The sequence below is a fragment of the Emydura macquarii genome, unplaced genomic scaffold (genome assembly GCF_026122565.2).
Source record: "Emydura macquarii macquarii isolate MOO-44397 ecotype Brisbane River unplaced genomic scaffold, CSIRO-AGI_Emac_v2 contig_1790, whole genome shotgun sequence".
NCBI lineage: Eukaryota > Metazoa > Chordata > Testudines > Chelidae > Emydura > Emydura macquarii.
Window position 1 is genome coordinate 4,757,441 of NW_027131927.1, and position 17,139 is coordinate 4,774,579.

The 17,139-nt window shown below is 51.4% G+C and overlaps 1 long non-coding RNA gene across 1 annotated transcript; it reads left to right on the plus strand.

Annotated features, from left to right (window-relative positions):
- The first annotated feature begins 1,461 nt into the window (after nt 1-1,461).
- Nucleotides 1,462-13,886, plus strand: LOC137159108 (uncharacterized). The gene is made up of 4 exons (XR_010921531.1): nt 1,462-1,539; nt 3,004-3,157; nt 13,579-13,656; nt 13,797-13,886. It is a non-coding gene; the product is annotated as an uncharacterized lncRNA (long non-coding RNA).
- The last annotated feature ends 3,253 nt before the right edge of the window (nt 13,887-17,139 follow it).

The window sequence follows — 17,139 nt, forward strand, 5'->3', positions numbered from 1 at the left end:
GGTGCATTGAGAACAAAGGGTGAGGTGGAGTCCGGTACTTAAGACCTAAGGATGACCATTGAGTAGGAGGTGAGAACGGGTGAGCAAAGTAATTTACCTTCGCTAGTGAGATAGCCACTGCAAGTCTCTGTTTAAACCCAGTGTGAATGTGTCAGGTTTGCAGATCATTTCTAACTCAGCAGTTTCTCTTTGAAGTCTGTTTTGTGAGTTTTTTTTTGGAGAAGTACAGCAACTTTCAGATCAGAAACAGAATGCCCTGGGGAATTAAAGTGTTCTCTCACTGGTTTATGGATGTTATTATTTTTATGTCTAATTTGTGTCCATTTATCCTTGTGTGTAGTGATAGTCCAGTTTGGCCAATGTACATGGCAGAGGGGCATTGCTGGCACGTGATGGCATATATCACATTAGTGGATATGCAGGTGAATGAGCTCCTTATGGTGTGATTGATGTGGTTAGGACCAGTGATGATGTCATTAGAGACGATGTGTGGGCAGAGCTGACAACGGGGTTTGTTGCAGGGATGGGTCCCTGGGTAGGATTTTTTGTAGGGTGTATGGTTGCTGGTGAGTATTTGCTTCAGGTTGGGGGGCTGTCTGTAAGCCAGGATGGGTCTGCCTCCCACTGCTATTATGATTAGAGACAAGGCTGAGACCTTTCATGAAGGGTGGAGGTGTGCCCGGTTATGCCCCGTCTGCCAGTGCAGGCTCCTCGCCCCTTCCTCTGTTGCATCTGGTGCTGGATGCCGTCCCAGACGGGATACCGGGTCAGATGGGCCCTGGCGCTGCTCCAGGCTGCCAGTTCCCATGGACCCGCTCGGTAATATTCCTGCCCTCTCTAGCTTTCCGGCCTCATTGTTGTCACCACAGGGACCTGTTGAGAGCTCTTGGGTGCTGAGCCGGCCCCAGGGAAAGTGGATGCCCTTGGACTGTGGCCAGGAAAGGGCCCCTTTGATTTTATGCCGAAGGAAATATAATTTGGAGTGAGAATGTTCAAGGGGCTTCCCACAGAAGCTGCCAGGGTGCTTGGCCCATGCCTGGCGTCCACACTCTGCGTTCCACCCTCGCGCTGCCAGGAGAGGCTGATAACAACGGCTCCTGCAAGCGGTAGGGTTCTGCAGCCTAGGCCAGGCTGCCCGACTGAATCACAGGATAACCTGTGGGCAGCATCTTCCAGGTGGCACACTGTCCCCCTCTAGCGGCCACAGACAGCCTGCTACAGCTCTGGCTGTTGGAGTGGGCTCTTCCTGATTAATTAATTGTATTTACTATGGTAGTGCTTAAGGACCAGCCAATATCGGGCCTGTTCTGCTAGGCGCTGTGCATTTTTATTGCTCTTAGGTGTATTATGGTAGCGGCTAGGCACCCTAGTCCTGGCCCAGGTGCTGGTAGCACAGAGTAATTGATGATCCCTGCCCTGAAGAGCTAATGACCATCGCAATAGACCAGACACAGCCAGGAAGGGGAAGGGGTTGAACACACCTGCAGAGTGACCCACGGGAGGGCAGCAAACAGCGTCTTTGTGCCACAATCTTTGCTGGTTTGTATTGGCTGGGTTCAGTTCTGTGGGGTGAGGAAAGAGGGAGGCGGGGGAAGGAGGGCAGTGGACGCGTGTGAGAGGGAAGGCGGTGGGGCAAACAGCCACCTAGCGCAGGGCAGGGAGTCAGACCCAAACTGCTGGAAGTTCTCCGGGATTCCAGGTGTGCAGAGGTCTGCATTGGGCTGGAGACTCGGTGTCAAGAATTGGGGCCTGCAGCAGAGCCAGTCTCTGGGCTACTTAACCAGTGCAGCTGCCTGGTTGGCTACGCCACCTGTCTGGTGGGAAGTCAGCAGCCGCAGCTTTTCAACTCAGCTGCAGTCATTCAGTGGCTGCTCAAAGCATTTGCTCCTGGTCTTCCCCAGGTAGCCTGGTCCTGACCCTGGTTCTGACCCCGGGTGCCGATATCTGGCTGATGACTCTTGCTCCAACCGCTGGGCCTGACTGCCCACATCCCAGTCAGTGGCATTCTGGCTGGCTGTTCTCTGCAGCCAGCCCCCAGGGAGGGAAGGGGTGGCAAGGCATCACCTGGGTCTCAGTGCCCTGAGAGTGTGTGTGAGGTTTCTCCAGAGTGGCTCTGGGTCCAGGGGGCTGCTGGGTGGTCCTGGATGGGTCCCATTTTACCCCCTCCCTCCCAGTGTGGCAACTGCATATGGCTGCTTCTGCCTCATCCCCACTGCTGACAGCTTACGCAGGGCAGCAGCTTTATATGTGCACCAGTGCTAGTGTTTTAAGCCCACCAGGCACAGCTGTAAAGAATCCCAGGTAGGGAGGAGCCGGGGCTCTATGATCCACCCAGGATGGGGCTACTCACTGGTGGAGTCTAGGTGGGGGTCCCTGTGTCCATTTGCCAGCAGTGTCCCTTCCTAAGGTCACAGTGCTGCAAGAGATGCCACTTCTGCTGTGTCTGTCCTTTAGCTGTGGTGCCTTACAGAACTGTCAGCCAGGGTGGGTGGTTAGTCAATATTTGGGGCCTTGCTGGACTGTTTCCCTTGGGAGGAGAAACTGAAGATATGAGCCGGGTCTGTTCCTTGCTGCAAGTCTGTTTATTTACAAGGGATGCACACACAATCCTGCTTCCCTGAATGCAGCAGGAACAAACAATAGCTGGCAGTTTCCTCACTCGCAGATCCTACGCCTGCCTCTCCAGTTGGCCCAAGGAGCTCTGTCCGTCTTGGACAATGCTTACAACTGCTTTTCTTGCTGTCTATTGGTTCACAGACAGCTGCAACCAATCAACCCCTCCTCCCCATCCCTTGTTTTTGCAGTCAGTGTCAGGGAAACCCCTCTGTCCACATGGTATAGCTGCACTTAGTTTTGCCATGTGGCCAATCACCTTGGGCGGTGGCTTCTATCATTTCCAGCTATCTCACTCCATAAAGGGGATTAATTGCTCCTTCCATTTAGCCTGAAAGAAGGGTGGTTAGCACACCCATCAGCTTTAACCATGTCTATGATTGTCTGTAGATCAAAGTTCCTCTTTATGGCAGCCATTCATACCTTTGAGCCTAACAGATGTTCCCCTGGGGGCTCCAGGAATAGAACTCAGATGAAGTATGGGATACCAGGAAAGGAATCATGGGAGTTTGTGAATCTGATTCCTCCAAGTCCCAGAATTCCAGTAAGTATCCCACAATGTTCTGGGAGAGAAATCCCAGAATGAATTGCATCTAGGGACAGAACGTTGCACCCTGGGAGATCCATGCAGTTATTTTGAAACAGCGCGGAGCTGTGTGGATGCAATGACTCACAAGGGAAGTCGCTGAAGCTGGCTTAACTAAAGCGGTGAGGAGGCACTGTTTCGGTAAAGTTATACTATCTGGTATAATAACAGTGGAAAAACCTAGAGCAGAAAAACTTTCCCTTGTAGATAAGCCCCCAGCCCCATACACAGTCTACATGCCAATTATATTTCTGGTTGGAAGAGGAGACGGTAACACACTGTCTTGCTGGAGAAGCGACTTAAACTTTTCGTCTGAAAGCCTCTGAAATTGTAAGATCCTCTAAGCCAGTGGTTCTCAAACTTTGTGTATGGGTGACCCTTTTCACACAGCAAGTCTCTGAGTGCGACCCCCTCGTCCCTGTAGGCACCTGCCCCTGGGCCCTGTGAGCACCCCAACCCCTGCACTGTGCCCTCTTGACCCCAACCCTGCACCTTCCCTCCTGTGCCCACCTAGGGAAACATGCAGGAGCTGGTATTGCTGCTTGCTCCCCTAGGGGGTAGTGGTGGGGGGAGTGAGGAGCAAAGTCAGGGCTCCCAGTAGCAGCTACTGATGCTTGCCTCACAGCACAGCCCAGGTGGGGAAAGTGACCTGGATACAGTGAGCCCTGCTGTTGCTTCTCACTCCCTCCAGGCCTCACAGCTCTGTAGGGGGGTGTGGAGGGATGTGAGGGGGGGAGGGGAGCTGTATTTGTGGACCACCACTCACCCCTTCCCAAGATGTTCCTCCACCAGGCGGAAGCAGGGAGCCTCACAGCCCCGCACCTGGCCGGGTCGGGACTCACAGCTTGTGACCCCCACATAACCACATCCAGTTTGAGAACCAATGATCTAAGCGAAAAAGCTCAGGCAAAGTGGCCCTAAGGGAAAAGTCCAGTGGATGGAGACACCTGCTCAGTGTGGAAAGCCAAAAGGGTTAGAAAACAGCAGCCACTTCTTAGAATTTACCCCAGCATTTGGGGTCTGTCTGCTTGGTGGCCTGGGCTTAATATTCACTTCCCGTCCTGCTGTGCAGGGAACTCAACTGCTGGGGTGAGATTGGCTCAGGCCCCTGTAGGTTGCAGAGTCAACACCCCATTGAGATGCAAGGTGCAATTTGCTCCTCTCAGAACAATGGGCTCAGGCTTTGTGCAGATTCAGGCAGTGTCGCTGAGTCAGTTACACGCGATCATGTTGTCAAGTTTTTCTTTACCACCCTGAGGGCAACAAACTAACCCCTAAAAAAAAAAAAAAAAAAAGGGCAGAAATTCTGATGTCATTGTGTGACTTCAGAGGGCCGATCCCTAGTCACAAGCAGAGCTGTCTGGGAAATGGAGTTTCCATCCTGGAAAAGTTTTCGAGATATCGAAAAACAAAATGTGCATTCCAAACTGGCCCAAAAAATCAGACTCTCAAATTTTCACAAGCCAAAAATCTGAAATAAAACTCAGGGAGGGTCATTGCATTTAGCTAAGTTAGAAACATTTTGTTTTGATTTTAACCCTAAAGCCACTTTGAACCAGAATTTTCCCTTTAGAAAAATTGTACAACAAAAGGTTTTGACAATTTTGCAACTTTGTTTTTATTCTGAAAAAAAAAAATGGGGAGGCGGAGCGGGGAGAGGTTGGAAAATTTGTGAAAACTGAAACTTTCCTGTGGAAAGCTTCAGGTTTGACAAATGGGCATTTTCAGAGGAAAAAGAATCATCAACAAATTCTCCTCCACCTCTAGTCATGGGATCTGGGTGCCTTAACCCAGCCCTAAATCCAACTGTAAGATAAAATTTGCACCTGTATAGAGGATCGGGGGAAGGAAATCAGACTTTCTGCTATTGTATCGTTCCCCGCTAGAGGTCCTCATAGCCTCACTGTCAGCAAAAAGCCTGGAGACTTTTTCATGGGGGTGCTTGTTTTGCTGAGTTTCCTGCAAGGGGCAAGGATCACCAGACACATACAGCAGCACCTACAAACACGCACTCCCATAGCACCCAGGCTATACACACACACACCCTTAAACTCATTTGTAGAGAGATCGAGTGTCTGGCAGACCCACAACACCGCGCACACACCACCTCCGGGCGACAGAGGTTCCCAGACCATGCTCATCACGATATATCTGCGCCCCTTCCAGCCATGCATTAAGTGACGCGATCAACGTCTGTCACATGAGGTTCCTTTTCTCCCTCCTCTGCTCCCCAGTGGACATGGACACCATGTATTGTACATATCACACACACGCATGCGCGCGCATACAGACACCCCCCAATACATGGAGACACACATACGCTAAGCACATACACACACCATGCATACCTTAGCACACCCACACCATGTACCCCAAATATGCACCCACGCCCCAGACACCACCTGACACACAAACACACACAACAGTTCTCAATTTTTTCCTCCAGCAGGGACACCCACACACCATACAACCAAGGCCCCGCCAAATATATTCATCCACACACCATGGACCCTACACATTCACACAGCAGGGGTCAGTCCCTCCAGCAGAGGGAGATACATTCACTCACCATATGACATAGACACACACAACCATATATACACATCATTTACCCCTCACTCATGCACTCTACACATGCACACACCATATCCTCTGCACACACACACAGCTCTGTGCAGTACACACACACACACACGCACACCCTCCCAGTTCCTGCCTCTTGACTGAGCCCTTGCTGTGTGAGCTTTTCCTGTAGTGGGATTAGTTCTGTAGGACTTGGTGTCTCTTATCATTAAGGTGCAACAACTGGGCCCGATTAGGACTCTGATAATTTTTTCCATGGTCGCAAAGGTGCTGGGGAGGAGAGTCCCAGACAATATGAAGCAGCGCTGTGTGTGTGTGTGAGCATCAGGGGATGGTGGAGTGAGAGAAAGAAAGAAAGGGGTGTGTGTCTGGGTGGTGGGGTGTGTGTGCGTGTCTGTCTGTCTGCTTGCTGCCGTCTGCTGGAGGGATTGAGACCTGGTGTGTGTGGGTGTGTCCCAGCTGTGAATTTAAACTGCTGTAGGTAAAAGGTGTGGAAAGTCATTGATTGGGAACAGGTTTAAGCTAAACTGAAATGAGCTACTCTTCTATCTGGGATCTTTCTAGCTGGACCCCCATCACTGTAGCATCTGAGCACCTTGCATGCATTTATCCCACCAACCCTCCTGGGAGGGTGGGCAAGGCTAGTATCCCCATTGTGCAGATAGGGGAAACTGAGGCACAGAGCGAATGACACCTGATCCGCACATAGATTTTATCCTGGTATATCTGTGTGTGTTAGGGACGCAATTTTTTAACCAGTAGTGCTCCACCAGTACAAACCCTAGTGTGGATGCAGTGATACCAGTAGAAACCCGCCTTATATAGTGGTGTAGCTTATTGCCTTTCCCCTACAGGAACAAGCTATATGACTTCATCTAGTGCCCTGTGCTTTTCTTTGCTAGATCTCCAAGCGCTTTATCCGGGGGGTCGGTCTCGTTAGCCTTGTTTCAGAGATGGGCAGATGGTGGCACAGAGACTGGGCGTGGTTTGCCCGAGCTCATCTAGCCGGTGAGAGCTGGAAATAGAATCCAAATCTCCTGAGCCCATCAGTTCTCTATCCACTTGGCCAACTGGCCAGTCTAAGGCGCCTTTCGTTTCTATAGGCTGTGATGAGGACAGGAGTTTTTCAGTATCGTCTTGAATGGAAATAAGTGGGTTCACAGGGGCATGCATCATTTTAATTAATAGGTTTAAGAACATCTAACCAAGGCCTTACTCTGAATCTACACTGCTGGGTAACTCCAGTCAGAACCGGAGCTATGGAGTGACTCTAGATTTACCCCAGCATGTAATAACAGTCCCTAGTTCTTCTCATCCATAGGTCTCAAAGCACTTTACATAGGAGGGCAGTCTCACTAGCCCCATTTTATAGTTGGGGAAACTGAAGCACAGAGAGGAGCCGTAACTTGCCCAAGGTGCCCCAGCTGGCTAGTGGCAGCGTCGGGCTTGCAATCTACGAATCTGAAGTCAGTGCTCTATTTGCTGAGCCACAGTGGCTGGAATTAGACGATGGTCCATCGAAGAAACTGGAGTCACTCTAGATTCACACTGGTATGTACATGGGATCAAAATCAAAGTCCCTGGAGTGATTCTGGATCTTACACCTGGGTGTATATGGACTCTTCAGTTTAGCGGAGAAAGGCAGAGCAAGAACCAATAGGTGGAAACTGAAGACAGATACATTCCAATTGGGAATAAGACCCAAACTTTGAACAGGGACGGTTGATATAACCAGTAGAACCAACTTCCAAGGGCCACAGTGTATTTGCCATCTCTTGACATCTTCGGGTCAAGACTGGGTGACTTTCTGGAAGACAGAATCCTAGAGAGGTTGGGCTAGAAGGGATCTCGAGACGTCATCAAGTCCCAGGGCTGAGGCAGGACCAAATCAACCTAGACCAGCCCTGACAGGTGTTCTTCCAGCCGGTTCTGAAAAGCCTCCAGGGCCGGAGATCCCACAGCCTCCCTGGGAAGCCTGTTCCAGAGTCGAACTCTCCTTAGAGTTGGAAAGTTTGTCCTAATATCTCATCTAAATCTCCCTTGCTTCAGATTATGCCCCTTACGTCTTGTCCTACCTCCAGGGGACACAGAGAACAATGGATCACCGTCCTCTTTAGAACAGCCCTGAACATATTTGAAGACAGTTCTCAGGTCTCCCCGCCCTCAGTCTGCTTTTCTCAAGACTAAACATGCCCAGTTTTTCTAACCTTTCCTCCTAAACCTTTGATCATTTTTATTGCTCACCTTTGGACTCTCTCCAGTTTGTCCACGTCTTTCCTAAAACGTGGCACCCAGAATTGAACACCATCCTCCAGCCAAGGCCTCAGCAGTGCCGAGTAGGGCAGGAAAATTACCTCCCATGTCTTACATATGACACTCCTGTTAATACACCCCAGAATGACGTTGCGTTAAAACCGCATCACATGGTTGGCTCATATTTTTTGTGATCCACTGTAGCCCCCCCCCAGTTCCTTTCCTGCAGGGCTACCCCTTAGCCAGTTCTTCTCCATTTTGCCATTGTGCATTTGATTTTTGCTTCCTAAGTGAAGTACTTTGCATTTGATGCTTTAGCCACGCCGTGTTGTAGTGGGCTCAGTACAGAGTGAAACTCACTGGATTGTGCTATCTGGGTCAGACTCAATGGGCCGTATTCTCTACGCATCTGAAATGACGGCAGAATCGAGCCCACTGTCCATTTTTGGCTCACACCCCCGGCCGTTCAGACAGAAACAATGTCTTGTTAATGACACAAGTGTCTGCTGCTGGACGTTTCATTCTCTTTCCTGCGCCTGCCCAGCCGGGGCTGCAGGTCACAAACTCACAAAGCCTGGTCCCAAAATAATCCATTTATTTATGTGTCTCTTTCAGCAATTTTTGGTACTCATGTTGTAATGGACTTTTTTTTTTCCATACCAAAATTGGAAATGTTGAACACTCCTGGTTTTGGACATTCTCAGTTTTCCCAGGCTCCAGCCTTGACCCATTTAAAGTGAAAACCAGGTACCTAGCGGGTAACCAACTACCTGCCCCCCAAACCTGTCGGGGGTTCACTTGATGCCCCCTATGCTTTAGAAGTCACCCGCAGGGAGGAAGACATCCTGTGGTTAAGGCACCAGGATAACATTTCAGATTTGGTGTGACCCGAACGGCATTGGGAGAACGGGACAGAGATGGGCGACATTTTTTCAAGTGAATAGTTAATTTGCTGGAAATTGCCCAAAACGATTCATGAATTTGGCAGAGATTCACAAACCGGTGCCACGTTCCCTCCCCCTGTAACTTTTACCCCAGACATCCTCCTGAGATTTGGAAAGCTCCGGGTCAAATCCCTGATCTGGACCAGCCTCTGAATGGACTTTTCCAATTCACTGAAAACTGGGGGGAAACTGCGGGGTCAGTTCAACCCAAACTGAACTTTTTTTGATTTTTCAGACCTGCCACAGAACTAAAAAATCAATTCTTTGCTCGGCTCTGATTGGGCCCAGGAGATCTGCATCCGCTTGGCCACCTTAGCAAAGTCATGGCATCCCTCTGGGCCTCAGTTTCCCCATCTGTTTCTTTTTAAAATGAGGCTATTGCTAAATAATCCCTAGCTTTCTCCATCCGTGGATCTCAGAGCCCTTTACAAAGGCCAATATCATCATTACCATTTTATTGAAACCGAGACAGGGGAGGGGCTTGGTCAAGGTTACCCAGCAGGCCAGCAGCAGAGTGGGGACTGGACCCTAGGTTTTGTAAGTCTCAAACCAGGGCGCTATCCACTTGGCCACACAGCCTGGCAGCGACACAAGGGTAAATTGCTAGTGTTTGCAAAGCATGCAGATGCCATGACGCTGGAAGATGGAGTCATGTGGATTGGGCTTTTTTTGCTGTTTGGATGCCAAAGGATTTATCTTCCCAAGGACTGGCTCCAGATTAACTGTCCCTGATTAACTCCATGTTTGGACCTTCTGGAACTAGAATGCTTTGTTCCAGATTAGCAGCCTTAACCCTTGCTGTGCCCACAAGACCTTAATGACACATTGCTCGCCTGGTGGGACTAGTCCATGGCTAGTTTTTTGTTCCGCAGGCCCTGACCCCTTACTGGGGAATCCGGGCTACATTGCTTAGCCAGGGATATTGGCTGAAGAGGGCTACCTCCAGGGTCAAGCCTGCTAGTCATTGGATAAGATAGATAGAGGATGTGTGTGGGGAGGGAGGGTGGGAAAGGGGTGTGAATGGGGAGGGATGGATAGAGGGGTGTGAACAAGGATGGAGGGACGGATAGATAGGGGGTGTATTTCAGGGCTGCTGGGATGTGGAGGGGCTGTCAGGATAAAGGGGGCTGATGGAGGGTTGTGTGGGGTGGGAGGGACATTCAGGGATCTGTGGAGGGGGTTGGGGGATTTGGGGGTCTGCATGTGGGGCGAAGTCTGTGTGGGGTAGGCTGGGAGGGGCAGCTGGGGCTCCGTCTGGAGTGGGCTAGTTATGGGGCAGGGGCACTTTGCTGTTCCATAGTGCACAGGGGGCCCCCCATATTGGCCATTCTTGGCTTGTGGGGGCAATAAAATACCGTTGGGAAGCAAAGGGACACACGATTGACACTGGCCGTGCCTGGGCCTCCTGCCCCAGCTGCGTAAGGGAGCCTGCGGCAAGACACAGAGGACCCTCGCCTTGCTCGGCGTTCTCCTCGGTGGCGAGGACGCAGCCAAGGGTCCCAGATACATGGATTCTTCCATCATGGGAGTGGCTGGTGCCGACCAAGGGACAGCGCAGAGCACGGGCGGCGCTGAGCAGATGTGGGTTGGGCTGCCGCTGCTGCGAGATCAGGGGCTCCGGGACGCCTGCCCCTGCTCAGCCATTAAAGCTGAAAACACCGGACGGGGCCGGACGGCACCGACCTGCCGGAGGCCTGGCAGTTCGCCAACGCTGGACTGGGAGCAGAGCAGCTGGAAAGCGTCAGCCGCACACGATGGGCCGAGGGTCTGAAGCTGGGTTTATTGGGAGGATCAGTCGTGCCTCAGAGAATTTGCCGTTTATGAATTGGGGTTTTTCCCAGGGTTATTCTGCCCATCCAGGGTGGCGTAGGTGGTATCCCATGTTTCTGGGCCGGTGCTGTTTAAGTCTAGGAACCCCCTGGGAGACGCCGGCCTTTTTTGCTGCTGCCAGCATCTGGCAGAAGGGTTGCATTTGGGGAATTTGTCCGTCCAGGATTGTCTGAGCTAGTGTAATCATGTGGCGTAAAGGGTGACTGTGGACAAGCAGCGTTTTTCCTGTCCTTGGGCACAAGTCTATTGTGCGTTACGCTGGAGGATTGGCCCAGGGGGATGTGTCTAGCTCCCCACCACGCCCAGGTAGCAAGGGAGACCTCAGAGGCTCGCAGGCAGGGCGTGGCTAAAGGCGTCCTGCTTTCAGCCCCAGAATGTCGGCATGCCTAGAAAACTGACCCCTGGAGGCTGCATATGTGATGTCCCCTCCCAGCCTCCGTACATGACCATGCCGCCGCCCCACAGGGCTGTCATTCCTGCCACATGTGAGGTCATGCCTCCCCCCAGAGTGATGTCGTGCACTCTGCTACATCGTGGTTGTCACCTCATGCCCTCTGTATGTGATGTCACAGTCACTCCTGTGACATCACACCCCTGGTGTGTGCCATCCCATAGGTCCCTGGGTGACATCATACCCTCAGCCCACAACACCACTCTCCTAGAGTCAATTCTCTGCACTCTCTCCACAAAGGATGTGATGGTCACCCTGGCACAGACCCAGAGTGATGCCATGCCCTCTTCATGTGACATCACGGCCACACCAAGTTCCATCATCCTTCCACGTATGACGTCACAGCCACCTCATGTGAAGCCATGTGCAAACCAGCGTGACATCACAGCCTCCGCATGTGATGTCACGGTCACCCAGAGTGAGGTCACACCCTCTATATGTGACACCATGGTTGTCCCTGGTGATGTCAATAGGTCATGGAGATAAATCAGTCTTTCAGTCTCATACTCCCCACTCCGCTCTCAGCCTGGCTGCTCCCTTTCCTCCAGTTATGCTGGGCTGGTGAGGGAAGGCCTCTGCCAAGGGTCTGATGGCAGGAGTGAGTGGCTGACAAAGCTCACGGGGGAGAAACCGGAAATGAGAGATTACAGCTATCGGACACACACACGCACACACACGATCATTTGCACACACCTTTTCTGTCTCTCACACATGCGCGCACACACACTCACTCACTCCTTTGCAGACGGTTGCCTCTTCTCGACCCCAGCAGCTAGTCAAATTTCAGAGCCCTGGGGATGATCTGGCTGGAAATAGAAATGGAAGGAGCCTAGTATTTTCTTTGATGCAATCTTTTATTTACAAGGAATGTACGAAGTCCTGCTTGGAGCAGTTTCTTAGTTTACAACCCACAAAATCTCTCTCTAGCTTTTTCCAGGGTCACATGGTGCTCGTAAGCTGTTACGGTCTTGCTTTTTTGGCCCTCTCTCTCTGTTCTTGTCTGTTCTCAGTTTTGGGGTGTTCTTTCTCCTTCCTAAAACTCAGCCCCGCACTCCTGGGCAGCTTCACCTTTTGTCTCAGGTGGGGGCTTATGCTTACAGTTCTGTGAATTGAAGAGTGAGTTCATGCCTACCAATCTCAATAGGGTTTTAGCACACCCTGTAGCAAGGATTTACTCACCTCAAAACAAAACACACACTGGCGTTCTCCCTCTCACATGGACACCCTGCCATGCTCACACAGCACCGAGGGAGAAATCACAAATTACCAGAAGAGTTTTTGACAGAATTCTCTCCCTAGATGTAAATGCCCGCCTAGTCCATGTGCTGTGGTCTTGTATCTCCTTAAGCACCATCCATCTTGGGCACTTAATGAGGCAGGAGTCCTGTGGATCTCCTCCCTGGTCCCGTATACATCAATCGCTCTGAATTTCAGGCCTGCGGAGGGGACAGAACCCAGATTTGCCAGTGCCACAGGGCTGCCACCACCGCCATTTGAGCAAAAAGAGAATCGCCGCTAGCTTTGTGCAGTATGGGGTCTAGGACACACATGTGCAGTTTGGACTCTGTCCCTTAGAGGGAAGCGGTGTCCCACGCAGGTCAGCGCTTTCCATGGCTGCAGTGACTCTTGGCTGCTCCTTCGGTTTAGGTTTTGTAGGTGGTTTGGTGGAGATTCAGATTTCTCAGCTTGTCGCACCAAGGGGAGGAGTGAGGGCAAGGGATATCTGTGGCTGCAGCAATTTAAGGCAAGGGATTAACAATTAGGCTTGGCAGAATTTGATATTTTTAAAAATAATTTTGGGGAAAAAATACTCATTTTTATTTTTAAGCATGACAGGGCGGGTGAGGTAATATCTTTTACTGGACCAACTTCTGTCGGCGAGAGAGAGAGACGTGCTTTCCAGCGCTACAGAGCTCTTCTTCTGGGGCTTTTTCTATTTTGATTGCTTGAATTTTTTCACAGTTGTAGCAGGGGAATTATGGGGTGGGGGGAGTCAGGCAGTGATTATTAAATAACAGGCGGCATTGCGATTCAGAAAGTCAAAGCTTTAGAAGCCGGCTGTGTCAGCAGGGCCATAACTACGTGCTTTGTGCAGTGTTCATCGCAACCCATTTTATATGCAGTGTTGGTGTCGCCATGCGGGTCCCAGGATATTAGAGAGATAAGGTGGGTTACCCAATAAAGTAAAATAAAATAAAAGTTGATCCAAAAAAAGATATTCTCTCACCCTCCTCATCTCTCTCACACAGTTTATATGTGTTAAGATGGGACTGTAAGAAGTTCTCACCCGGCGTTTCTCTGACGTTGCCTACCTGCAGACGCAGATTCTTGGCAGCGGTGTGGGTGAAACTGACGTTTGCCGACACTGATGATAAAAATGGAACTCTCCCAAGCCTGTGAGTAATGGCGGGCAGGCGACAGGGCCTGAAATCAAAACCCTTCCCAAGCCCCTCATCCATGAACTCAGACTCTAGGAGGAGCCACTTCTCCTAGGGTGGAAAGAGAAGTTCCACTGACTGACCTCCTTCTGTTCCAGGCCCTGATCCCTGCAGCCCTTCCTATGGGCCGTGGCTCTTCCCTGTGAAATTGCCTGGCCTGGCTTTTAGAGATGCTGGACTCAACTTGCCTTCCAAAGATTGTTAATTAAAGGGGCGGGAGGGAGGCTGGGAGCCAGGACTTCTAGGATCTATCCACAGCTCTGGGAAGGAAGTGGGGTTTAGTGGGTTACAGGTGGTGGGCCAGGACTCGGGGAGCCAGTTTCAATTTCTGGCTCCGCCACAGACTTCTTGTGTGACCGGGGCCAAGTCACTTAGCCACTCCATGCCTCAGTTTCCCCCTCTGGATAATGGGGATAATGGCCCTGCCCGGACGCCCTCAGGGGGGAGGGGTGGGTTGTGGGGATAGATACTTTATAGATCTGTGAGGGACCCAAATGCTGTGGCGATGGCCACCAGATATGGATCCATGATAGAACAGAAATCTCCAAATCAGGCTCAGCTTTGATGGGGGCCAGGCCAGGCCAGTTCTGTAACCTGCTGGGACAAACTCCCCACAGCAGGGGGGCCCTGTATCGATGTGGGGGCTGGTAGCGATCAGACTATGCCCTACATTTGGCAGGCAAAGTGCAGGGTGCACAAAGGAGATATTAAGCCAAGCATTGGTTAAACAGAGAGGCAGGCTGGCCTGGAGGTTTATGGCCCTAGGCTAGGATGCTGAATTCAGTTCCTAGGTTTGCCACTGGCCGGCAGGCTGACTTTGGGCACGTTGCTTCCCCAACTCCACGCCTCAGTTTCCCTGTCTGTAAAATGGTGACCGATCCATGCTAACTCTGCCTTTGTCCAGGGAGTGGGAAGCTCTTTGGGGCAGCACCTAGCCCAACAGGGCCTGTGGCGTGAGTAATGAGACCAATGGAGTTTGGGGGACGACCAGGGCTGCTGGATGCAGGAGATCCTCTCCCCTCCGAAATTGAAAGCACTCGTGTGAACTCTCCAAGGGAGAAGCGGGGGTGGGGGAAGGAGCACGACCAGTGGAGTTCAGACCCAGCCTCTGATTCCCACGACTCGGGAGCCAGGAGTGAGTAATCTGACCGCAGGTCGCCTCTCAGCCATGCCTTAAAAAGGCAAAACATTTCCTTGCCCCCAGACAGCCTGGATGCGAGGACTCCAGGAGCGACGGTTGAGACTGGGAAATTGCTTCATCGGAGGGGGTGGACGGGAGGAATCCACACCCCTCTCTCACTTGGGCCAAGAGAAGGTGGGAGAAACCAAAGCGTCCAGAGTGCGGCTTTGGGAAGTGCTGGAGAAGCCTGACCCTTTCACGCTGGCTTGGGGGGTGGGCCGTGACAATAGCTAGTCTTTGGAGCTTTAGCGCGTGCCAGAAACGTGCCGCAGTGCTTTCTAGTCTGGGGCTCGTCCAGATTAAAGACACCGGGACGTGGGGCAGAGAGGGGAACAGATTGGAAAACAGCGTTTCTATTTTCAGGGCGCAGCTAAATTTGAAACCATCAGGCCTGTAATTTATGGTGGGGGGGAGCTCGGGAAAAGGGAGGAGGCGCTAAATTTGAAACTGATGTTTCTATTTTCAGGAAGGGGTGATTATATTTGAAACTGCCATTTCTAGATTTTGGGGGGACAGCTCTATTTGAAACTGCCATTTCTAAGGAAGAGGTGGGAACCGCAACATTTGAAAATGACATCTCTCTCTCTCTCTCTCTCTCTTTTTTTTTTATCAGGAGGGAGGGACCTAAATTTGAAAGCCACGTTTGTACTTTCCCAGAATCCAGTTTCTTAGGCAACTCTAAGTGAGGCCTTTGCAGAATGGGGGTGGGAGGGGAACGAATAATCTTGCAGCTGTCACTCGACCAGTCAAGAGGCGGGAACAGCCAGTTAGGACAAGGCACTGCTGTGGGAAGCTCACACAGCTGCTGTGCTGAATCACATGGAAAGGGCACTGTGGTGAGGAAGCTCACGCTAGGCTGATTTATGGTAGCGCCTCTAGGGTTCTGGTTTGTTGTTTATTTAACAAAGAGTGCCTTACTCCAGAGAGTGCATTGGGCATTGGAGTTAAATGTAAAGACAACCCCAGGCATTTTAAACAGCGCGATTGAAAAATCCATCCTAGGGGCTGCAACGTTCCATCTCCTGCGTGCCCAGGCCCCACTCTAGCCACCGCCAATGCTGAATGGATTCAAAGAACTGGCTCCAGGCAGCAGACCTGATTCTCCCCCGCCCTGTTTTGCAGGGCCATTTGCACCAACAGGTACAAAACTCTGCCAGATCAAACGTGCATCCGCTTTGCACTGGTGTCAATGACCAGGCACGGTGCCAGGTGATGGCAACCTGGCCTTGTGGGTGTGAGCAAGAGCTAAGCAGTGAAGGCAGTGTGGCCTAGTAGGTCATATACAGGCCTGGGCCTCATAAGCCCTGGGTTCTAGGCTTGGCTCTGCAACCGGCCTTTTGGGCGTGTCACGTCTCAGCTCAGTGCCTCAGTTTCCCCATCTGTAAAATCCTTTGGGATCTGCTCATGCAAGGCGCTAGATAACACCTAGGGGTTATTATAAGTATTGCTGTAGGAGCCATGGGTGTTCGCTGGCTCTGAACATGGGTGAATTCACCTGAAAGGAAGAAATCCAGGTCATGCGTTGCTGAGACGCCACTATCATCATCACATCCGTGCCTTGAGCCAGACCTAAGCCAGATTTCTGCCGAGGTTCCCTCTTCTTCATGGAGGAGAGGGGCCCTGCTGTGTTCTTTCTCTCTCTCTCACTCACACGGACACACACCCAGGTCCACACGAACACATCCATGTGTGTGTGCATGCAGGCATGAACTCGTGCATGCAAGCGCATAGACACACACACACAAACATATGCACATGCGGAGGTGCACATGCATACACACGCCTCTACACACCCCAGCTTTCAGCTCCTGGCGTGGTGAGTCTCGCATGGCAGCCGTTTCCCAGCGCTCCGATCGGAGCGTTGCTCTGTCAGCCATGTCAGCTGCCCCCACCCCCTCCCGCCGGCTCCCCAGGATTTGGCCAACACGTGTTTTCTTTCAAGAGAATAATTGCATTTTTGAAATGGCCCCAGTGCATTCCTGAGCAGTGATTTCATATGAAAAAACGACAATGGAACATTTCGGGTTTAAAATAAATACGCAAGACGGCAGGATCTCGTTGTTAGCAGGCCAGCATTCCGGCCTTCTCTGCCCTCCTTTTTTTCTTTCTCATTTTTTCTCGCCTCTTTTCTTTCTTTCGGTCCATTTGGCACCCTCGCTGCTCCCGCTCCAGAGCGTTGCTCTCCAAATCCAGCTTGCCGCAGAGCCCAGCTGCCCCCTTTTCAATCCAGTGCGCTGATCCGCGATCCTGTTGTGTGGGTG